Source organism: Bombina bombina, chromosome 5 (genome assembly GCF_027579735.1).
Source record: "Bombina bombina isolate aBomBom1 chromosome 5, aBomBom1.pri, whole genome shotgun sequence".
In the NCBI taxonomy this organism is placed as follows: Eukaryota; Metazoa; Chordata; class Amphibia; order Anura; family Bombinatoridae; genus Bombina; species Bombina bombina.
The window spans coordinates 8,410,480-8,436,890 of NC_069503.1; the positions used below are offsets into that span (position 1 = coordinate 8,410,480).

Genomic DNA, 26,411 nt, shown 5'->3' on the forward strand with positions numbered 1-26,411 from the left:
AGAGCTTTATGGGCTCTTAACTACTGTGCTCAAAAGTACACTAACACCCACAAACTACCTATGAACCCCTAAACCGAGGCCCCCCCACATCGCCGCCACTATAATACATTTTTTTAACCCCTAATCTGCCGACCGGACACCGCCGCCACCTACATTATACCTATAAACCCCTAATCTGCTGCCTCTAACATCGCCGACCCCTATATTATATTTATTAACCCCTAATCTGCCCCCCCAACGTCGCCGCTACCTAACTACACTTATTAACCCCTAATCTGCCGACCGAACCTCGCCGCCACTATAATAAATTTATTAACCCCTAAACCGCTGCACTCCCGCCTCGCAAACACTAGAATAAATAGTATTAACCCCTAATCTGCCCTTCCTAACACCGCCACCAGCTACCTACAATTATTAACCCCTAATCTCCCGCCCGCACCGTCGCCGCTACTATAATAAAGTTATTAACCCCTAAACCTAACCCTAACCCTAACACCCCCCTAACATAAATATAATTTAAATTAAACGAAATAATATTCCTAAAATTAACTAAATTAATCCTATTTAAAACTAAATACTTACCTATAAAATAAACCCTAATATAGCTACAATATAGATAATAATTACATTGTAGCTATCTTAGGGTTTATATTTATTTTACAGGCAACTTTGTATTTATTTTAACTAGGTACAATAGCTATTAAATAGTTAAGAACTAATTACTATCTGAAAAAAAAATGATGCCAAAAGAAAAGCGCTACAATATCCCTATTGGGATGTATGAAGCTTAAGGTGGGGCCCACGATATATATTAACGTCAGGTTTGATAGGTAAATTGAAAGGTAAATATCATACAATCAATAAAAAGCATGCAATCAGTAAAAAGTGAATGTCATACAATCATTAAAAATAAATGCAAGTATCATACAATCATTAAAAGTCAATGCAAGTATTTAATGATAAAATCTAGTAAATGTACATTTAATACAAAAAGAGACAGTAAAAATACAATAAAAACAAAAATAAATACAATAAATAGCTGGATAATTGTGCAAATGAGGCAATAAATACAATAAAAGCAGTAAGTAAATAACAAGAACGTTAATCTATTACAGTATGTGCTGTTCCAGAAAAAATAAAAATAATGGTGTTAAAAAAATAAAATAAAAAAAAATGTCCAATATGTTAATCCCCAAAATCTCCTTTCAAATATTGATGATGACGTATGTGAGTGATTCCAAAAAAACGTGTCCAATGAAAGATACTTCAAAAAGTGTGTATTAAACTCCAATTGATGATCTTGATTAATGTATTTTAATCCAATGTCCCAAAATGTGTTTGATAATAAGTGCAAAATTGAGAATATGTGAAATCAAAAATGAAAAATGTGGTAAACTGTGATAAGAATGTGAAAAAATGTGAAAAAATTAGAAAAATAAGGTGTACACCTAAAAAAATAAACTGTATATCCTAAAACCAATGAATGTTGTTTCTGAAGTAGTAATGGAAATACTGTTGATTCACTGGGAATGATTATCTTCCAGGTGTGATTAGCGTTATTAGGGTAATCCTTCAGTTTCCTGAGGAAAAATAAAAAGGAGGTGGAAACAATGAACAGAGAGTCCATGCTAAGATACAAGGAAAGGAACACAGATGAAGATACGAAAATATGGGTGCCTTTCATTACCGAGTACAGTGAAAATAGATTCTTAATAGAGAGAATCATTAAGAAACATTGGCACTTCCTCAAAGAGGACAATATAATTGGGAAAGATCTAACTGAGTCCCCAACGTTCATATATCGAAAAACAAAGAATATAAAAACAATGATCGCACCTAGCATCCCTATGACCACCCACAAAAATAAAACAATAGGTGTACATGGCAAACTACTAAAAGGCTTCTTCCCATGCTATTCATGTAGAGCATGTAAACATGGGAAGAAAGGATATACTTTCAAATCCAAGGTCACACATGAATCTTTCGATATGAAAGAGATGATAAGGTGCCATGATACCGGCATCATATATTTGATAGAATGTGGATGTGGACTGCAATACATAGGGCAGACATCCAGAAAACTGAGAGACAGGATTCGAGAGCACCTACTCCAGATAAAATGGGGAAAAGAAGATCTCCCACTCTACAAACATTTTAAAGAAGTGCATAACGAAAATAACAAAACTTTCAAATTCATGGGCATCAACAAACCATTGAAAAATTGGAGAGGGGGGGACTTTGAAAAGGAACTTCTCGAAGTGGAATCGAAATGGATTTTCCTCCTAGACTGCACCTTTCCAAAAGGTTTCAATAGAAGCACAGAAATATTCCACCTATTATGATACAATTTGAGACCACGTTTTATGTCACCCCTCTCAGATTACATTCCTCTTTAATAAATAGCCACAAAGTTCCTTAAACAATCACACAACTATTTATCTCATATTTGAGGCCCAAAATGGGTTAAAAAGTGGTAAACCAGAGATTTTAGTTCATTTTAGTACAATTCATTATATCTACCATTCAGGACAAAACCTAGCATAAAAGACACAAGGCTCTCATGTACGTCTATACAAATAGAGTTGGGGACAGACCTGTTCATTGATTAATTCAAGACCATGAGAGATGGTCCAGGAGATTTTTAAGTAGCACAATTTGATAAGGTCACTTTTTATAGCATTTAAATATATTTTATATATATATTAATTTATATATATATAACATATATTGTCTTTTACATGTTATTATGTTGTATATGTTCCTGTACGTATGTGGTAATAATCCTTGGTTTTAGATTCAACAATGGTATATAACCTATATTTTGTATATTTTTATATATTTATATTTTATATTTTACCAACTAACCCTAACTATTTAGGCTACGAAATACCAATATAATATAAGAGTTTCTATTGGGGAACCCCTTATAGGTGTACATGTATATGTATGCGTTTTATATATATATATATATATATATATATATATTTTCCACACTGACATCTATTGTATTTTTTTTATATTTAGTTTTTCTATATGCATTATTTATAATTCATTGTATTTTGGCATTCAATATGATATTCCACAACATGGGGATAATATATCCACATAGTTGGTTGTTGTAAACATATAGGTACTTGTATTTGTTTTATATTTAGTATTTCTATATGCATTATTTATAATTCATTGTATTTTGGCATTCAATATGATATTCCACAACATGGGGATAAAATATCCACATAGTTGGTTGCTAAACATATAGGTACTTGTTATAAACCTTTGCCCCTGAGCCCGTAATACCTTCCCATAAATAATTCCAACATGTGCCTTCCGCCACCGCTATTCAATATGTCAGTTCAAACTTGGAGCGCAAGACCGGAAGTACGCATAGAGGTAATGACGTCACTTCCGGTTTAAGCGCTATCGGAGTAATCAGGACTAAAGGCTGTGACACACTAAAAGCGATGCGGCGCGAGGCGAAGCAGCTGCTTCGCTCCGCGTTGCATCGCTTCTGAAGTTCAAATATTTCATCTCTGAGCGCTCAGCTACGCATCCTGACGCAGCAGAGTGCTCAGAGATAAAAAGGCAGGACACACTGAGCGCACACAGCTGCATGTACACGCTGCGCGTCGCTCCGCTTGCAGTGTGTCACAGCCTTAAGGGCAATCGAGACGGAAGTTTACATCTTAAGGATCTTTGACCCACTATTTTAACCTCCGGGGCACACTCATAGACCAAGCCAACGGAGAGCTGAATAATATACATTTGGCGCGAATTTTTGGCGCAATATTTCCAAAACACTATTGGCCAGTTAAGTATACTTAAGCCCAGTATTTTAAAACAGCCGGTACCAGTCTTGACAAAGGTCCTCACAGACCGAAACGCATAGATTGTACTGGTATTACGGCTCAGGAGTACATGGTAAGCAAAATACCTATTAGCTATATGTTTGGAGGCAATATTGCACTATGTATATTTTTTATTTTTCCTCAGGAAACTGAAGGATTACCCTAATAACGCTAATCACACCTGGAAGATAATCATTCCCAGTGAATCAACAGTATTTCCATTACTACTTCAGAAACAACATTCATTGGTTTTAGGATATACGTTTTTTTAGGTGTACACCTTATTTTTCAAATTTTTTCACATTTTTTCACATTCTTATCACAGTTTACCACATTTTTCATATTTTTTATTTTTTCATTTTTGATTTCACATATTCTCAATTTTGCACTTATTATCAAACACATTTTGGGACATTGGATTAAAATACATTAATCAAGATCATCAATTGGAGTTTAATACACACCTTTTGAAGTATCTTTCATTGGACACGGTTGTTTGGAATCACTCACATACGTCATCATCAATATTTGAAAGGAGATTTTGGGGATTAACATATTGGACATTTTTTTTTATTTTATTTTTTTAACACCATTATTTTTATTTTTTCTGGAACAGCACATACTGTAATAGATTAACGTTCTTGTTATTTACTTACTGCTTTTATTGCATTTATTGCCTCATTTGCACAATTATCCAGCTATTTATTGTATTTATTTTTGTTTTTATTGTATTTTTACTGTCTCTTTCTGTATTAAATGTACATTTACTAGATTTTATCATGAAATACTTGCATTGACTTTTAACGATTGTATGATACTTGCATTTATTTTTATTGATTGTATGACATTCACTTTTTACTGATTGCATGCTTTTTATTGATTGTATGATATTTACCTTTTACTGATTGCATGCTTTTTATTGATTGTATGACATTCACTTTTTACTGATTGCATGCTTTTTACTGATTGTATGACATTCATTCACTTTTTACTGATTGTATGCTTTTTATTGATTGTATGACATTCATTCACTTTTTACTGATTGTATGCTTTTTATTGATTGTATGACATTCATTCACTTTTTACTGATTGTATGCTTTTTATTGATTGTATGATATTTACCTTTTACTGATTGCATGCTTTTTATTGATTGTATGATATTTACTTTTTACTGATTGCATGCTTTTTATTGATTGTATGATATTTACCTTTTACTGATTGCATGCTTTTTATTGATTGTATGATATTTACCTTTTACTGATTGCATGCTTTTTACTGATTGTATGATATTTACTTTTTACTGATTATATGCTTTTTATTGATTGTATGATATTTACCTTTTACTGATTGCATGCTTTTTATTGATTGTATGATATTTACCTTTTACTGATTGCATGCTTTTTATTGATTGTATGATATTTACTTTTTACTGATTGCATGCTTTTTATTGATTGTATGATATTTACCTTTTACTGATTGCATGCTTTTTATTGATTGTATGATATTTACCTTTTTACTGATTGCATGCTTTTTATTGATTGTATGATATTTACCTTTTACTGATTGCATGCTTTTTATTGATTGTATGACATTCACTTTTTACTGATTGCATGCTTTTTATTGATTGTATGATATTTACCTTTTTACTGATTGCATGACATTCATTCACTTTTTACTGATTGTATGCTTTTTATTGATTGTATGACATTCATTCACTTTTTACTGATTGTATGCTTTTTATTGATTGTATGACATTCATTCACTTTTTACTGATTGCATGCTTTTTATTGGTGTATGATATTTACTTTTTACTGATTGCATGCTTTTTACTGATTGTATGACATTCATTCACTTTTTACTGATTGCATGCTTTTTATTGATTGTATGATATTTACTTTTTACTGATTGCATGCTTTTTATTGATTGTATGATATTTACCTTTTACTGATTGCATGCTTTTTATTGATTGTATGATATTTACCTTTTACTGATTGCATGCTTTTTATTGATTGTATGATATTTACCTTTTACTGATTGCATGCTTTTTATTGATTGTATGATATTTACCTTTTACTGATTGCATGCTTTTTATTGATTGTATGATATTTACCTTTTACTGATTGCATGCTTTTTATTGATTGTATGATATTTACCTTTTACTGATTGCATGCTTTTTATTGATTGTATGATATTTACTTTTTACTGATTGTATGATATTTACCTTTTACTGATTGCATGCTTTTTATTGATTGTATGATATTTACCTTTTACTGATTGCATGCTTTTTATTGATTGTATGATATTTACTTTTTACTGATTGCATGCTTTTTATTGATTTTTATGATATTTACTTTTTACTGATTGTATGATATTTACCTTTTACTGATTGCATGCTTTTTATTGATTGTATGATATTTACCTTTTACTGATTGCATGCTTTTTATTGATTGTATGATATTTACCTTTTACTGATTGCATGCTTTTTATTGATTGTATGATATTTACCTTTTACTGATTGCATGCTTTTTATTGATTGTATGATATTTACTTTTTACTGATTGCATGCTTTTTATTGATTGTATGATATTTACCTTTTACTGATTGCATGCTTTTTATTGATTGCATGATATTTACTTTTTACTGATTGCATGCTTTTTATTGATTGTATGATATTTACTTTTTACTGATTGCATGCTTTTTATTGATTGTATGATATTTACCTTTTACTGATTGCATGCTTTTTATTGATTGCATGATATTTACCTTTTACTGATTGTATGCTTTTTATTGATTGTATGACATTCATTCACTTTTTACTGATTGTATGCTTTTTATTGATTGTATGATATTTACCTTTTACTGATTGCATACTTTTTATTGATTGTATGATATTTACTTTTTACTGATTGCATGCTTTTTATTGATTGTATGATATTTACCTTTTACTGATTGCATACTTTTTATTGATTGTATGATATTTACTTTTTACTGATTGTATGCTTTTTATTGATTGTATGACATTCATTCACTTTTTACTGATTGCATGCTTTTTACTGATTGTATGATATTTACTTTTTACTGATTGTATGATATTTACCTTTTACTGATTGCATGCTTTTTATTGATTGTATGATATTTACCTTTTACTGATTGCATACTTTTTATTGATTGTATGATATTTACTTTTTACTGATTGCATGCTTTTTATTGGTGTATGATATTTACCTTTTACTGATTGCATGCTTTTTACTGATTGTATGACATTCATTCACTTTTTACTGATTGCATGCTTTTTATTGATTGTATGATATTTACTTTTTACTGATTGCATGCTTTTTACTGATTGTATGACATTCATTCACTTTTTACTGATTGTATGCTTTTTATTGATTGTATGACATTCATTCACTTTTTACTGATTGCATGCTTTTTATTGATTGTATGATATTTACCTTTTACTGATTGCATGCTTTTTATTGATTGTATGATATTTACCTTTTACTGATTGCATGCTTTTTATTGATTGTATGATATTTACCTTTTACTGATTGCATGCTTTTTATTGATTGTATGATATTTACCTTTTACTGATTGCATGCTTTTTATTGATTGTATGATATTTACCTTTTACTGATTGCATGCTTTTTATTGATTGTATGATATTTACTTTTTACTGATTGTATGATATTTACCTTTTACTGATTGCATGCTTTTTATTGATTGTATGATATTTACTTTTTACTGATTGCATGCTTTTTATTGATTGTATGATATTTACCTTTTACTGATTGCATGCTTTTTATTGATTGTATGATATTTACTTTTTACTGATTGCATGCTTTTTATTGATTGTATGATATTTACCTTTTACTGATTGCATGCTTTTTATTGATTTTTATGATATTTACTTTTTACTGATTGTATGATATTTACCTTTTACTGATTGCATGCTTTTTATTGATTGTATGATATTTACCTTTTACTGATTGCATGCTTTTTATTGATTGTATGATATTTACCTTTTACTGATTGCATGCTTTTTATTGATTGTATGATATTTACCTTTTACTGATTGCATGCTTTTTATTGATTGTATGATATTTACTTTTTACTGATTGTATGATATTTACCTTTTACTGATTGCATGCTTTTTATTGATTGTATGATATTTACCTTTTACTGATTGCATGCTTTTTATTGATTGTATGATATTTACCTTTTACTGATTGCATGCTTTTTATTGATTGTATGATATTTACTTTTTACTGATTGCATGCTTTTTATTGATTTTTATGATATTTACTTTTTACTGATTGTATGATATTTACCTTTTACTGATTGCATGCTTTTTATTGATTGTATGATATTTACCTTTTACTGATTGCATGCTTTTTATTGATTGTATGATATTTACCTTTTACTGATTGCATGCTTTTTATTGATTGTATGATATTTACCTTTTACTGATTGCATGCTTTTTATTGATTGTATGATATTTACTTTTTACTGATTGCATGCTTTTTATTGATTGTATGATATTTACCTTTTACTGATTCCATGCTTTTTATTGATTGTATGATATTTACCTTTTACTGATTGCATGCTTTTTATTGATTGTATGATATTTACCTTTTACTGATTGCATGCTTTTTATTGATTGTATGATATTTACCTTTTACTGATTCCATGCTTTTTATTGATTGTATGATATTTACCTTTTACTGATTGCATGCTTTTTACTGATTGTATGACATTCATTCACTTTTTACTGATTGCATGCTTTTTACTGATTGTATGACATTCACTTTTTACTGATTGCATGCTTTTTATTGATTGTATGATATTTACTTTTTACTGATTGCATGACATTCATTCACTTTTTACTGATTGTATGCTTTTTATTGATTGTATGATATTTACCTTTTACTGATTGCATGCTTTTTATTGATTGTATGATATTTACCTTTTACTGATTGCATGCTTTTTATTGATTGTATGATATTTACCTTTTACTGATTGCATGCTTTTTATTGATTGTATGATATTTACCTTTTACTGATTGCATGCTTTTTATTGATTGTATGATATTTACCTTTTACTGATTGCATGCTTTTTATTGATTGCATGATATTTACCTTTTACTGATTGCATGCTTTTTATTGATTGTATGATATTTACTTTTTACTGATTGCATGCTTTTTATTGATTGTATGATATTTACCTTTTACTGATTGCATGCTTTTTATTGATTGTATGATATTTACCTTTTACTGATTGCATGCTTTTTATTGATTGTATGATATTTACCTTTTACTGATTGCATGCTTTTTATTGATTGTATGATATTTACCTTTTACTGATTGCATGCTTTTTATTGATTGTATGATATTTACCTTTTACTGATTGCATGCTTTTTATTGATTGAATGATATTTACCTTTTACTGATTGCATGCTTTTTATTGATTGTATGATATTTACCTTTTACTGATTGCATGCTTTTTATTGATTGTATGATATTTACTTTTTACTGATTGCATGCTTTTTATTGATTGTATGATATTTACTTTTTACTGATTGCATGCTTTTTATTGATTGTATGATATTTACTTTTTACTGATTGTATGATATTTACCTTTTACTGATTGCATGCTTTTTATTGATTGTATGATATTTACCTTTTACTGATTGCATGCTTTTTATTGATTGTATGATATTTACCTTTTTACTGATTGCATGCTTTTTATTGATTGCATGATATTTACTTTTTACTGATTGCATGCTTTTTATTGATTGTATGATATTTACTTTTTACTGATTGCATGCTTTTTATTGATTGTATGATATTTACTTTTTACTGATTGCATGCTTTTTATTGATTGTATGATATTTACTTTTTACTGATTGCATGCTTTTTATTGATTGTATGATATTTACTTTTTACTGATTGCATGCTTTTTATTGATTGTATGATATTTACCTTTTACTGATTGCATGCTTTTTATTGATTGTATGATATTTACCTTTTACTGATTGCATGCTTTTTATTGATTGTATGACATTCACTTTTTACTAATTGCATGCTTTTTATTGATTGTATGATATTTACTTTTTACTGATTGCATGCTTTTTATTGATTGTATGACATTCACTTTTTACTGATTGCATGATTTTTATTGATTGTATGATATTTACCTTTTACTGATTGCATGCTTTTTATTGATTGCATGATATTTACCTTTTACTGATTGCATGCTTTTTATTGATTGTATGATATTTACCTTTTTACTGATTGCATGCTTTTTATTGATTGTATGATATTTACTTTTTACTGATTGCATGCTTTTTATTGATTGTATGATATTTACTTTTTACAGATTGCATGCTTTTTATTGATTGTATGATATTCACCTTTTACTGATTGCATGCTTTTTATTGATTGTATGATATTTACCTTTTACTGATTGCATGCTTTTTATTGATTGTATGATATTTACTTTTTACTGATTGCATGCTTTTTATTGATTGTATGATATTTACCTTTTACTGATTGCATGCTTTTTATTGATTGTATGATATTTACTTTTTACTGATTGCATGCTTTTTATTGATTGTATGATATTCACTTTTTACTGATTGCATGCTTTTTATTGATTGTATGATATTCACTTTTTACTGATTGCATGCTTTTTATTGATTGTATGATATTTACCTTTTACTGATTGCATGCTTTTTATTGATTGTATGATATTTACCTTTTACTGATTGCATGCTTTTTATTGATTGTATGATATTCACTTTTTACTGATTGCATGCTTTTTATTGATTGTATGATATTTACCTTTTACTGATTGCATGCTTTTTATTGATTGTATGATATTTACCTTTTACTGATTGCATGCTTTTTATTGATTGTATGATATTTACTTTTTACTGATTGCATGCTTTTTACTGATTGTATGATATTTACTTTTTACTGATTGCATGCTTTTTATTGATTGTATGATATTTACTTTTTACTGATTGCATGCTTTTTATTGATTGTATGATATTTACTTTTTACTGATTGTATGATATTTACTTTTTACTGATTGCATGCTTTTTATTGATTGTATGATATTTACTTTTTACTGATTGCATGCTTTTTATTGATTGTATGATATTTACTTTTTACTGATTGCATGCTTTTTATTGATTGTATGATATTTACTTTTTACTGATTGCATGCTTTTTATTGATTGTATGATATTTACTTTTTACTGATTGCATGCTTTTTATTGATTGTATGATATTTACCTTTTACTGATTGCATGCTTTTTATTGATTGTATGATATTTACCTTTTACTGATTGCATGCTTTTTATTGATTGTATGATATTTACTTTTTACTGATTGCATGCTTTTTATTGATTGTATGATATTTACTTTTTACTGATTGTATGATATTTACTTTTTACTGATTGCATGCTTTTTATTGATTGTATGATATTTACCTTTTACTGATTGCATGCTTTTTATTGATTGTATGATATTTACTTTTTACTGATTGCATGCTTTTTACTGATTGTATGATATTTACCTTTTACTGATTGTATGCTTTTTATTGATTGTATGATATTTACCTTTTACTGATTGCATGCTTTTTATTGATTGTATGATATTTACTTTTTACTGATTGCATGCTTTTTACTGATTGTATGATATTTACCTTTTACTGATTGTATGATATTTACCTTTTACTGATTGCATGCTTTTTATTGATTGTATGATATTTACCTTTTACTGATTGCATGCTTTTTATTGATTGTATGATATTTACCTTTTACTGATTGCATGCTTTTTATTGATTGTATGATATTTACTTTTTACTGATTGCATGCTTTTTATTGATTGTATGATATTTACTTTTTACTGATTGCATGCTTTTTACTGATTGTATGATATTTACCTTTTACTGATTGCATGCTTTTTATTGATTGTATGATATTTACCTTTTTTCTGATTGCATGCTTTTTATTGATTGTATGATATTTACCTTTTTTCTGATTGCATGCTTTTTATTGATTGTATGATATTTACCTTTTTTCTGATTGCATGCTTTTTATTGATTGTATGATATTTACCTTTTTTCTGATTGCATGCTTTTTATTGATTGTATGATATTTACTTTTTACTGATTGCATGCTTTTTATTGATTGTATGATATTTACCTTTTACTGATTGCATGCTTTTTATTGATTGTATGATATTTACCTTTTTTCTGATTGCATGCTTTTTATTGATTGTATGATATTTACCTTTTTTCTGATTGCATGCTTTTTATTGATTGTATGATATTTACCTTTTTTCTGATTGCATGCTTTTTATTGATTGTATGATATTTACTTTTTACTGATTGCATGCTTTTTATTGATTGTATGATATTTACCTTTTACTGATTGCATGCTTTTTATTGATTGTATGATATTTACCTTTTACTGATTGCATGCTTTTTACTGATTGCATGCTTTTTATTGATTGTATGATATTTACTTTTTACTGATTGCATGCTTTTTATTGATTGTATGATATTTACTTTTTACTGATTGCATGCTTTTTATTGATTGTATGATATTTACCTTTTACTGATTGCATGCTTTTTATTAAACATGTGCATGGCGAAAAAATTCGGTTCGGTTCGGATCGATTCGGAATTTTTCTAAGTTCGGTTCGGATCGATTCGAATTCGGAAAATTATGAATCGATTCGTTTCGGATTCGTTTCGGATTAATTCGGATTCGAAGAAATTCGGCTCGATTCGGTTCGTAAATTCGGCATTTCGGTAAGTGTTAGGTGGGATTAGACTAGTATTATACTGTATATTAGGTGTTAACCTAACATACTGTACAATACTAGTGTAATCCCAATGGCCATCCGAATTTACGAATCGATTCGGATCGCCGAATTTTCCGAATTTCCAAATCGAACCGAAACGAATCGCACATGTCTACTTTTTATTGATTGTATGATATTTACCTATCACACCTGACGTTAATATATATCGTGGGCACCACCTTAAGCTTCATACATCCCAATAGGGATATTGTAGCGCTTTTCTTCTGGCATCATTTTTTTCTCATCTCTTTTGAGATCGGTTGGGAGATCTCGCCTAGTTTAGGAAAGCTTGTGTGGTATAATTCTCTGGCGCTTTCTGATATCTAACTATTTACTAGCTACCTAGTTAAAATAATTACAAAATTACCTGTAAAATAAATCCTAACCTAAGTTACAATTAAACCTAATACTACACTATCATTACATTAATTAAATAAATTACCTATAATTACCTAAAATAAAATACAATTAAATAAACTAAACTATAGTACAAAAAACAAACACTAAATTACAAAAAATAAAAAAGAATTACAAGAAGTTTAAACTAATTACACCTAATCTAAGCCCCCTAATAAAATAAAAAAGCCCCCAAAATAAAAAAATGCCCTACTCTTTTCTAAACTACCAAGTACCCAGCTCTTTTACCAGCCCTTAAAAGGGCTTTTTGCGGGGCATTGCCCCAAAGTAATCAGCTCTTTTACCTGTAAAAAAAATACAACCCCCCCAACATTAAAACCCACCACCCACATACCCCTACTCTAACCCACCCAAACTCCCCTTAAATAAACCTAACAATACCCCCCTGAAGATCTCCCTACCTTGAGTCGTCTTCACCCAGCCGGGCCGAAGTCTTCATCCGATGGGGCAGAAGAGGACATCCAGACCGGCAGAATTCTTCATCCTATCCGGGCAGAAGAGGACATCCGGTCCGGCAGACATCTTCATCCAAGCGGCATCTTCTATCTTCATCCATCCGACAAGGAGCGGCTCCATCTTCAAGACCTCTGGCGCGGAGCATCCTTCCTGGCCGACGGACTAACGACGAATGCCTGGTCCTTTAAATGACGTCATCCAAGATTGCGTCCCTCAAATTCCAATTGGCTGATAGGATTCTATCAGCCAATCGGAATTAAGGTAGGAAAAATCTGATTGGCTGATTCAATCAGCCAATCAGATTGAAGTTCAATCCGATTGGCTGATCCAATCGTATTGAACTCGCATTCTATTGGCTGTTCCGATCAGCCAATAAAATGCGAGTTCAATACGATTGGTTGTTTAGAATAGGGTGGGGCATTTTTTTTATTTTGGGGGGCTTTTTTATTTTATTAGGGGTCTTAGATTAGGTGTAATTAGTTTAAACTTCTTGTAATTCTTTTTAATTTTTTGTAATTTAGTGTTTTTTTTTCTTTTGTATTATAGAATAGTTTATTTTATTGTATTTTATTTTAGGTAATTATAGGTAATTTATTTAATTAATTTAATGATAGTGTAGTGTTAGGTTTAATTGTAACTTAGGTTAGGATTTATTTTACAGGTAATTTTGTAATTATTTTAACTAGGTAGCTAGTAAATAGTTCTTAACTATTTAATAGCTATTGTACTTAGTTAAAATAAATACAAAGTTGCCTGTAAAATAAATATAAATCCTAAAATAGCTACAATGTAATTATTATTTATATTGTAGCTATAATAGGGTTTATTTTATAGGTAAGTATTTAGTTTTAAATAGGATTAATTTAGTTAATTTTAGGAATATTATTTAGTTTAATTTAAATTATATTTATGTTAGGGGGGTGTTAGGGTTAGAGTTAGGTTTAGGGGTTAATAACTTTATTATAGTAGCGGCGACGGTGCGGGAGATTAGGGGTTAATAATTGTAGGTAGGTGGCGGTGATGTTAGGGAGGGCAGATTAGAGGTTAATACTATTTATTCTAGTGTTTGTGAGGCGGGAGTGCGGCGGTTTAGGGGTTAATACATTTATTATAGTGGCGGCAAGGTCCGGTCGGCAGATTAGGGGTTAATACGTGTAGTGATGTGAAGAAATGAGGATTGGCGCTAACTATAAATCCTATATGCCTGGTGGAAAGAATCTACTCCTCCTCAGTAGTTTTAGTGAAAACAAGATTGATAAAACAGAAAAACCACTGGCGCTATAAGGAACAAGCTAGGATTTAAGCTACCTATTATGTGTGAATAGCACCTTACTAGGTATAACGTGTAAGCTAAATAGCTAGGTGGGAAATTATTAATAAGTCTCTATGAGATAAAATAAACTCAGAATATAAATCTCTATGAGATGTAATGAACTCAAAGTGTGAACCAAATATTGGAAGTAGGATCTATAAAGGTATAGCAAATAATGTGGTATGTGTACAAAAACAAAGTCTGTATATACAGACAGTATATTGGTTGTCTTGTGATGAAAGAAAGAATGAGATAATAAAGAGTAAATATCATCTTATTTAATAACCTTTAAAACAATATTAAAAACAGATACAAGTAGATTAAAACATAGGGACGTCTCCCTGTGGGAATCTGGCATACGTGGTTTAAACAGTCTGACTTGAAGAAAATAGGAAAGTAAGTAGGTAGAAACTGGATAGATATAGGCACTCTTTGGTGTGTAGCAGTCACAGTATATAAACCGTAAGGTACCTTACTAATGTCCGTTGAAAATAGGAGTAACCTCTGGGTTGGTGTGCCGCTTCTTTGAGCGTCTGTGTATGTCAGGTTCTTTCGCGGCTTGATACAGAACCGCAAGCCTCAGATGCTATTGGCGGTTGAGAGGCACACCCCTCTTTCGATTGGTAGTGAGAGTACACGCTGGATTCTATGCGTGTAAGTTTTCTGTAGTACTCTCTTGATGATATTCTTAAAGCGGTTGTTTTTCTTCTGCTTAGACAAGCTAGAGCATGTAAACTTGCAATTTTATATTTATTTAAGAATATCATCAAGAGAGTCCAGCAAACTTACACGCATAGAATCCAGCGTGTTACTACCGTAAGCAACGCTGGTATTGAGGGTTGAAGTGGAGCTAAGTTAGGCTCAACGCACCCTTTTTTGAGCCTAACGCAGCCCCTCAGACAACTCTAAATACCAGCGTTGTTGGAAAGGTGCGTTGGCAAAAAAAGCAGCGTTAGCTACGCGGGTCTTTACCGACAAAACTCTAAATCTAGGCCATTGTGTTATAACCCGGCCATATACTGACATATTATTTGGAGAGTACTGCTAAGATTCTTATAAATATACTGACAATGTATGTAACACACATCACACAACAACAAAGTACACATTTATCTTTTTAATCATCACACAATAAGCGCAAAGATTTGGAAAACTAGACAGGCAGGTTGCTAATATGATAACATCATTCTAAGCTTCAACCATACAGATTCCAGCATTAGGACTGTACCGCCCCTTTCAGCAGTTTCTCACTCAATATTACATATACGTAGACGAGAGGTTTGTCATATCTTCATTATTATTGTGATTTCAATGGTAAATGTAAAATATTGAAATCTCAACAATCACTTACATATAATAATATAGCTGTCAGCCGTTACTTTATCGTTTTGCAACAATATTGCAGCAACATTGATCAATCATATTCTATGCCATGTCTATGCACACATTATACACAAGTATGCACTTTCAATCATGTTAGCATACTTGGTAACATCGCGTTTACTAAGTATTTGTTACGCATATGAACAAACATTACGAATATACACTGTATAGGTAAAAATTTACATTTTAACACTTTCACATTACAATTTTTTTGGGGAAAATTTAATTTCAACAAACACAAAAAAACCCTGCCCACTTTGAAAGACACGCTAACACGCTACCATTGGACATTTTGCGCTATAAATCACCTAAACACTATGGCCAATACGTCCCTTATGATTGACATTGTATCAAATCGCTTTTGTGTGTTTGCTTACCTTGTTACTCATTTCGTGATTGCTCTGCTATTTGGCTTGTGCTGCTTGGCTTGTGCTGCTTGGATAACCCCCAGTTAGATTGTGTTGGACAAGTTATGTACAACAGACTCAGGCGTGCCCGGAGCCTTAAAATGGAGCATGTGGAACGCCTGAGGATTAGGGCTCCTCGTGTTCACAGGGTGAGGCTCACCTTGGATAACATGAGCAATGCAGAGGTTTTTGACAAGTATAGGCTCAATAGACAGCAGCTATTGAGCATTTATGATGTACGAAGACCTTATCTGGAGCCACACAGACGTATGCGCACTGCAATCCCTGGCATGTCCAAGATGCTTCGCTGCATACATGTCCTGGCGTCCGGAAGCTTTCAATCCATAGAGGGGTACATATCTGGGTTGTCGCAAGGTACCTTCTCTGTGGTTTTTTAGTTGAAATAATTTTTATTGAGTGTAAAACATCGTAGTAATAAGAACATACATAAAAGAAATCCAGGCCACCATTGATCCACCCAACACCGGGAGCAACAAATCTACATGTCGTATGAAACCTTATGGAAAAAAAAAGAAGAGAAAAGAAAGTCCCAATCCTCAAGAGGGCCCCTGGCAGTCCAGTTACACTTTGTGTTTTTTTATAAAAAATATAGTAAAGAATACAGAAAAAAAAAAGAATAAAACATTTGTGAAATAAACAGTAACAATATTAAACCTTTCAGATCGCTGTGCACTCATCTTTCAATCTCTTGTCTCATGATATCTCAATCACGTCATTGATTATGTAATGAATCCTGGCTTTATCTGTCTCCTAGCCTTTCCCCCTTATGTGGTATAGCGGAGATCCCCATCGGCTCCCCCCATTATCCAGTAGAACCAGATTTTACCAAAAGTGTCCATCTTGTTCTGTAGATGGGCTGCTGTCTCATGCATAGCATACATATTAGTAAGTTTATTGATAATCTCTGACCATTCTGGTACTCCTACCTTCCAATGTTTAGCTATTGAGGTCCTAATTGTAGTGAAGATTATTCTAAAGAAGGTATTTATGTGGGAGTTATAGCCCTGGGTTCTGATATTTAGTAATGCTTGTGGGGCGCTAATTTCAATTCGGTCCCCATAAAGTTGGATAAGATGTCTGAGGTCAGATTCCATATATGTTTGACTTTGGGGCACTCCCACCACATATGCATGTATGTGCCTTTAGTCTTGCACCCTCTATAACAAAAATTGGGGTCTCCCTTAGCAGAGTGTGCCAGTCTTTCAGGAGTCAGGTACCAGCAAACACTGATTTTAAACTATTTTCTCTGAGGTCTGCGCTTAGTAAACCCCTGCTTGCTTCATAAGTTATGGTGTTCCATTCCTCTGTTGTGAGATCAATATTCAGGTCTCTCTCCCACCTACTAATAATGGGTGGTTTATTCTTTATTCTCATTGATTGAATTGCCTGATACATATGTGAAATAGCTTGTTTGTGCCTGTGTTGTGCGCTACATTGCCTCCCAAGTGTTGTGGGTTGATTTTCCCTCCCTCTAAGTGTGTAAGAATGAATAGCAGAGGAAATCTGTAAATATATAAACCATTGTAATGGAAATGGCTTTAGCTTTTCTTGTAGTTGTGTGAATGTGACTATAGAGCCCTGTTGTAGAAAATCTGCCACTCTGTACAGGCCCTTGTTCTCCCATTTGTCTATATGAATGTGGCAGTCTCTCGGGATTATGTATTTTAACGGTCTTACAAGAGTGTATTGTGATACCAACTTGTGTGAGTTAATTAACTTATTCCATTGTTGATGGGAAATCAGTAATGCGCGTGGTTTAAAACCTTTTGTGGCCCTCAGCGCCTCCTTCCTCCACAGCACATCTTCCGGAGAGCTAAGCCCACCCATGGAGGCCTCTAGATCGGGCCAAACAATATTACAGTCTCGTCTCCCTAGTATCGCAATCTGAGTGAGCCTGGCGGCCTGGTAGTAGTCCCTTAAGTTAGGAAGCCCCACCCCCCCTAACTGTCTGTGTCTTGTGAGTAAGAGTCCGGGAATTCTTGCGTGTTTACCTCCCCTTAAGTAGGAAATTAATTGAGATTGAATAATATCTAAATCTTTATTAGGGACCTCAATCGGTAATGTTCTAAAAAGGTAAAGGAGTCTAGGTAAAATATTCATTTTGACTGATGAGAGTCTCCCATACCACGAAAAACTATATTGTTGCCACTTCGCAATATCATGTTTTATATACTTGTACAGTGGGAGATAGTTAGCCTGATAGAGTTTTACAAAATCTGGTGTCAGCTTGAGCCCCAGATACTTCACGTGTTCATACACCCAGGAAAAATCAAAATTAATCTCAAGTAATTTGATGGTGGGCCTAGGGATAGCAATGGGGAGGGCTTCGCATTTATCAGAATTGATCTTGTATCCCGAGATAACTGAGAACTTATTCAGGATGTTATAGACTATGGGTAAGGAAATGGCAGGTTTAGTCAAGGTCAAAAGGACATCGTCCGCAAATAGTGTTAGTTTGTAGGATTTTCCTCCTATCTCGAGACCCCTAACCCCAACCTCCCCTCGAATATATTCTGCAAGTGGCTCTATGCATATTGCGAAGAGCAGAGGTGACAACGGGCATCCCTGCCGTGTGCCATTCAGGATGTTGAAAGTGTGAGATTGGTGACCGATCGCTCTAACATATGCAGTGGGATTGGAGTATAGTGTGTTTATTGCAGAAATAAAAGAGCCCTCAAATCCCATTTCTCCCAGGACCGCCAGCATATATCTCCAATCTACCCTGTCGAATGACTTCTCCGCATCCAAGGAAAGGAGCAGAGAAGGCACTCCATGACTCTTAAGATAGTCTATCACCGACACCATCCTTCTTATGTTGTCTGGGGCTTCCCTGTCCTTAATAAAGCCAACTTGATCTGGGTGTATTATAGTGGGAAGAATGTGTTTTAATCTGTTAGCTAATATTTTCATGACTATTTTGATGTCCTGGTTTATAAGGGATATCGGCCTATAACTAGAGCAGTGTTTTGGGTTTTTCCCCTGCTTTGGGATGACTACTATTTTAGCTTGAAGTAGGTCTTTTGATAACACTTTGCCTTCCAGTACCTGATTTGCTAATTGTGTGAGGCGTGGGATTAACATGCCTGCAAACATCTTGTAGTATTCGCCTGGTAAGCCATCAGGCCCAGGGGCCTTGCCTGGCTTAAGTTCTTTGATGACCTGTGCCACCTCGATCATGGTAATTTTGGAATTTAAAGAATCCCTATCTGCCTCTGTTATTTTCTTCAAGTTTGCTTTGGTGAGAAAATCATTAAGTAGATTTTTAGTAGATGCGCAGTGGGGAACTTTTTTACCGTCATATAACTCCTGATAGAATGAGGCGAAGGCATCCACTATTTCCTGGGGATGCCCAGTCTCACCACCATCTCCCTTATATATAGAAGGGATGGACACCGCTGCATAGTTATCCCTAATCTTTTTGGCCAAATATTTATTAGGTTTGTTGGCATAGAGAAAATATTGCGTTTTCATTCTATGGGCATATTTTATTGATTGTTTATTGAGGATCTCGTTAAGTTGGAGTCATTTTTGGTTTAATTGTTTTAGGACAGAATTGGACAGGGTTAATTTATGTTTTCTCTCTAGACTCACAATATCTCTAGTCAGTCCCTCCATTGTCAAGTGTATAGTCTTTTTAAACTGCGCCTTTTCTTTAATTAACATAGAAACATAGAAACATAGATATTGACGGCAGATAAGAGCCATAGGGCCAGCAAGTCTGCCCGACCTTACCTAACAGTATAAACTTATCTAGTTCGTAGGATAGCCCTATGCTTGTCCCATGCATTTTTAAAGTCCCCCACAGTGTTTGTTGCTACTACCTCTTGAGGAAGTTTATTCCATAAATCAATCACTCTTTCTGTAAAGAAGTGCTTCCTCAAATTACTTCTGAATCTACTACCCTTTAGCTTGAGCTCATGACCCCTTGTTCTTGAATTTTCCATTTTATGTAAAATACCCACAGCCTCAGTTTTACTAAACCCTTTAATGTACTTGAAAGTTGCTATCATATCACCTCTTTCCCTTCTCTCCTCTAAGCTATACATATTTAGGTCATTGAGCCTATCCTGGTAAGTTTTATTTTTTAGACCATGTACCATTTTGGTAGCCCTCCTTTGCACAGATTCAAGTTTGTTAATATCCTTCTGAAGATATGGTCTCCAGAACTGCACACAATACTCAAGATGAGGCCTAACTAATGATCTATAAAGTGGCATAAGAACCTTACTATTTCTGCTGCAAATACCTCTACCAATACATCCAAGCATTCTGCTAGCCTTACTCGCTGCATTACTACATTGTTTACTAAGTTTTAAATCATCTGAAATAATAATTCCCAAGTCCTGTTCCTCGTCTGTAACAGTCAGTAAAGTGTCATTGAGTCTGTAATTAACATTTGGATTTTTCTTCCCTAAATGCATTATTTTACACTTTGCTGTGTTAAACTTTAGACCCCAGTTATTTGTCCAATCCTCCAATTGTTGTATATCACTTCTCATTTTGTCTACCCCCCCTGGAACATCCACTCTGTTGCAAATTTTTGTATCATCTGCAAAGAGACATACTTTCCCCTGTAGCCCTTTGCTGATATCGCAGATAAATATGTTAAACAAAACAGGCCCCAGAACTGACCCCTGAGGAACACCACTAGTAACAGCCCCCTCTGCTGAATGAACTCCATTTACTAAGACACTTTGTTTTCTGTCCTTAAGCCAGCATTCCACCCAGTTCACAATTTTTGAATCTAGACCAAGGAGATATAGTTTGTGAATAAGTTTATTGTGTGGGACGGTGTCAAATGCTTTGCTGAAATCTAGATATGCTACATCAACTGCTCCTCCCTTGTCTAATACTTTTGTTACATAATCAAAGAAGTCAATTAGATTAGTCTGACATGATCTCCCTGAAGTAAAACCATGCTGATTTTGGTCCTCTAAATTGTTTGTCTTTATGTAAGTCATAATTCTTTCTTTTAAGAGGCTTTCCATTAATTTCCCTACTACTGAAGTTAAACTAACTGGCCTGTAGTTGCCAGATTCTTCTCTACTGCCCTTTTTATGAAGGAGTATTACATTTGCTATTCTCCAATCATCTGGGACAGCTCCTGTTAATAGTGACTGATTAAACAGATCAGTTAATGGGACAGTTAGCACTGATCGAAGTTCTTTTAAAACCCTTGGATGAATATTATCAGGACCCACTGCCTTTGTAACATTTATTTTTGATAATGCTAACAAAACCTCATCCTCTGTAAAAAGATTACTGTTAAGCTTGTTTCTATTTTGCGTAGCATCCCTTAATGTAGACATTGTATCTTCACAATCTTTAGTGAAAACAGAACAGAAGTAATCATTGAGACAGTCTGCAATCTGCTTATCTCCTTCTATTATTCTACCATCCACTGATTTCAATTTTACTATTCCTACCTTATTTTTTCTTCTTTCACTGATATATCTAAAGAATGTTTTGTCCCCATGGGCTGCCCACAAAACATGCCTCTTATTACCGTTTTGTGGGCAGCCCATACTGAGACTGGGTTGTCCGTGGTGCCGTGATTAAAAGCCCAATACTCTTCCATTGCCTGCGTCAGTTTTTCTTTAATCAGCGGGTTTTGGAGGCAGGCTGGATCAAATGTCCATGTTTGTGCTCTATTAGGGTTTTTTATGCCTTGGAGTGACATCTGTGTAATGGAGTGGTCTGACCATGTGCATGGGTGGATACTAGCTGATAGCAGTAGTGGGCACAGAATCTGGCTGATCATGATATAGTCTAATTTAGAATAACTATTATGTGCCGCCGAAAAATATGTTGTGTCTGCTGTGACACCGTATAATGAGTTCCATGTGTCCACCAAGCTGTGCGGGGATAAAGAATTTAAGACTGCGCTAGCTACCGCCCGTTGATGAGTTAGTTTTTTGGTGGGGTGTCGGGACTGGTTGTGTCTGAGTGCTTGGAGGTCGATATTAAAATCCCCTGCCAGAATTCTCTGTGGTTTTTTTAAAGGTTACTGAACGCCATGACAAGAATTTGTAGGCTTTACGTAGGATTCCCTCAAAATGAGGACGATTGGAGGCTACTCAAGAGGGAATTCTATGGATCAGCTGAAATGCAGAATGTTTTGGGAGCAATAGATTGCACCCATGTTCCTCTGCAGGCTCCAGCAGCAGAGGGTCCCTTCAGAAATCGAAAAAACACTTTCATAGTTTGATGCACGGATGCGAATTATGAACGTATTTGCTAATTTTGGGGGCACCAGTTATAACGCCCGTTTTCTCAGGCAGTCGTCAGTCTGGCAACAGTTTGAGGACAGACAGTTTCCCCATGGGTGGCTCGTTGGTGAGTACTTGTGCACAGCACTGTTACTGTAATGTTCGCAAACAGTTGTGTTTGTGTAATGGGCAAAATGTGCAGATATAGAATGATGTTTAACCATTTAATTGTTTTTCAGCAAATGACTAGGTTTAGAAACAAACAGATATGTAGCAGGTCATAGCTAAACTGTGCAGATATAGGATGTGCTTTAACCATGTATTTGTCTCTTTCAGCAAATGTCTAGTTTTAGAAACACACAGATATGTAGCAGGTCATAGCTAAAATGTGCAGATATAGGATGCGCTTTAACCATGTATTTGTCTCTTTCAGCAAATGTCTAGTTTTAGAAACAAACAGATATGTAGCAGGTCATAGCTAAAATGTGCAGATATAGGATGCGCTTTAACCATTTATTTCTCTTTCTGCAAATGTCTAGTTTTAGAAATAAACAGATATGTAGCAGGTCATAGCTAAAATGTGCAGATATAGGATGCGCTTTAACCATGTATTTGTCTCTTTCAGCAAATGTCTAGTTTTAGAAACAAACAGATATGTAGCAGGTCATAGCTAAAATGTGCAGATATAGGATGCGCTTTAACCATTTATTTCTCTTTCAGCAAATGTCTAGTTTTAGAAACACACAGATATGTAGCAGGTCATAGCTAAAATGTGCAGATATAGGATGCGCTTTAACCATGTATTTGTCTCTTTCAGCAAATGTCTAGTTTTAGAAACAAACAGATATGTAGCAGGTCATAGCTAAAATGTGCAGATATAGGATGCACTTTAACCATTTATTTCTCTTTCTGCAAATGTCTAGTTTTAGAAATAAACAGATATGTAGCAGGTCATAGCTAAAATGTGCAGATATAGGATGCGCTTTAACCATTTATTTCTCTTTCTGCAAATGTCTAGTTTGAGAAACAAACAGATATGTAGCAGGTCAAAGCTAAAATGTGCATATATAGGATGCGCTTTAACCATGTATTTGTCTCAGCAAATGTCTAGTTTTAGAAACAGATATGTAGCAGGTCATAGCTAAAATGTGCAGATATAGGATGCGCTTTAACCATGTATTTGTCTCAGCAAATGTCTAGTTTTAGAAACAGATATGTAGCAGGTCATAGCTAAAATGTGCAGATATAGGATGCGCTTTAACCATTTATTTCTCTTTCTGCAAATGTCTAGTTTTAGAAACAAACAGATATGTAGCAGGTCATAGCTAAAATGTACAGATATAGGATGCGCTTTAACCATTTATTTCTCTTTCTGCAAATGTCTAGTTTTAGAAACAAACAGATATGTAGCAGGTCATAGCTAAAATGTGCAGATATAGGATGCGCTTTAACCATTTATTTCTCTTTCTGCAAATGTCTAGTTTTAGAAACAAACAGATATGTAGCAGGTCATAGCTAAAATGTGCAGATATAGGATGCGCTTTAACCATTTATTTCTCTTTCTGCAAATGTCTAGTTTTAGAAACAAACAGATATGTAGCAGGTCATAGTTAAAATGTGCCGCTACGCCTTTTCTGCTCAGGCCACCGATCAAGCCACAAAGATGTTGATGCCCAAAAAGGATCGCATTGCCATTTACGAGCTCCTGTTTAAGGAAGGAGTGATGGTGGCCAAGAAGGATGTTCACATGCCAAAGCATCCGGAGTTGGCTGACAAGAATGTGCCCAACCTTCATGTCATGAAAGCTATGTAGTCCTTGAAATCCCGTGGATATGTAAAGGAACAGTTTGCTTGGCGTCACTTTTACTGGTATCTGACCAATGAGGGCATTGAGTACTTGCGGGACTTCTTGCACCTGCCCCCAGAAATTGTCCCCTCAACTCTGAAGAGAAGCCGCCCAGAGACTGGCCGACCTAGGCCAAAGGGTCTGGAAGGTGAACGTCCAGCCAGGTTGTCACGTGGTGAGGCAGACAGAGACACAGGCGCAGTGCCGCTCCTCCTGGTGCAGACAAGAAGGCAGAGGATGGAGCCGGAGCAGCAACAGAATTCCAGTTTAGAGGAGGATTTGGCTGTGGCCGTGGACAGCAGCCTCCTCAGTAAACCATTTGTGTATAATAAATCTATTTGGGACAAAAAAAAAAAAAATGTGCAGCTACAGGATGTGGTTTAACCATTTACTTGTCTCTCTCAGCAAATGTCTATGATTATATAAACAGATATGTAGCAGGTCATAGCCTTGACAATACTTTTAAAGGGACGGTGTAGCTCTTTAAACATAACTGAAAGACTCTAAAATCAGCTAACTGCTAAACAGTCGTCTACGTCAGTCACAAGCAGAGCAATTAAAGTTTATTACATATAGACATTTTAGCTATGTTATGTAAACGTTTAACCCTCATTTTAATTTCATAGAGTTTATGCGATTTTCGTATACACAAATGCATTGTATCATTTTCTTTTTCTTTATTCAAATATATTTTTTCATCTTATTATTTATCAGATATTTGTAATATTGACATTTCGTAATGTTAATTTCTTTCATGTAATTGGCAAGAGTCCATGAGCTGGTGACGTATGGGATATACATTCCTACCAGGAGGGGCAAAGTTTCCCAAACCTCAAAATGCCTACAAATACACCCCTCACCACACCCACAAATCAGTTTTACAAACTTTGCCTCCTATGGAGGTGGTGGAGTAAAGTTTGTGCTAAGATTTCTACGTTGATATGCACTTCTCAGCATTTTGAAGCCCGGTTCCTCTCAGAGTACAGTGCATGTCAGAGGGATGTGAAGGGAGTATCACCTATTGATTCAATGGTTTTCCTCATGGGAGATCTATTTCATATTTTCACAAACATAGCAAGCCCCCCCCCTTCCCCACAAAAAATGGGTATTGTCAACCTTTCCTCGTTCCCTATGAATAATGCACATGTTAAGGTATTGGAAAAAGGCCTAAGTTTCTGTCCATCTAATAATTTAGATTTGTTTGAAGTAACCAAAGATCTTCACTTGTTTGCGAGAAAATTAGCCTTGAAAAAGATCATGACACCGAAAGTTCAAATTAATCTAACATGTAATAAAGAGATGCTCTTGATAGTTTAGAAACTCTGCTTTATGAGCAGAGTACACAAAATATCGATATCCTTCCAAAAACTGACTTAAAGAAAAAATCAACCTACATGCCCTCTTTCTCCTCCATTCCCAATATTTCAATCTTTGTACAAAATGTATCTCGAGAGCTAGCACAAATTAAGAACACAAAGGTTGTGAATGACAACCTTACTAGGGCTGAACGCAAGGCTTTAAAAGAACTGACCAATCATCAGGAACTGGTCATAAAGCCTGCGGATAAGGGCGGCAACGTCGTTATCCTAAGCCAAGAGTATTATATTAAGGAAGCAAGACGACAATTATTAGACACAACTCAG

At 33.8% G+C, this 26,411-nt stretch overlaps 1 pseudogene; it reads left to right on the top strand.

Moving 5' to 3' along the window:
- Positions 1–24,553: 24,553 nt before the first annotated feature.
- On the top strand, positions 24,554–25,082 carry LOC128659175 (40S ribosomal protein S10-like; annotated as a pseudogene).
- Positions 25,083–26,411: the final 1,329 nt, after the last annotated feature.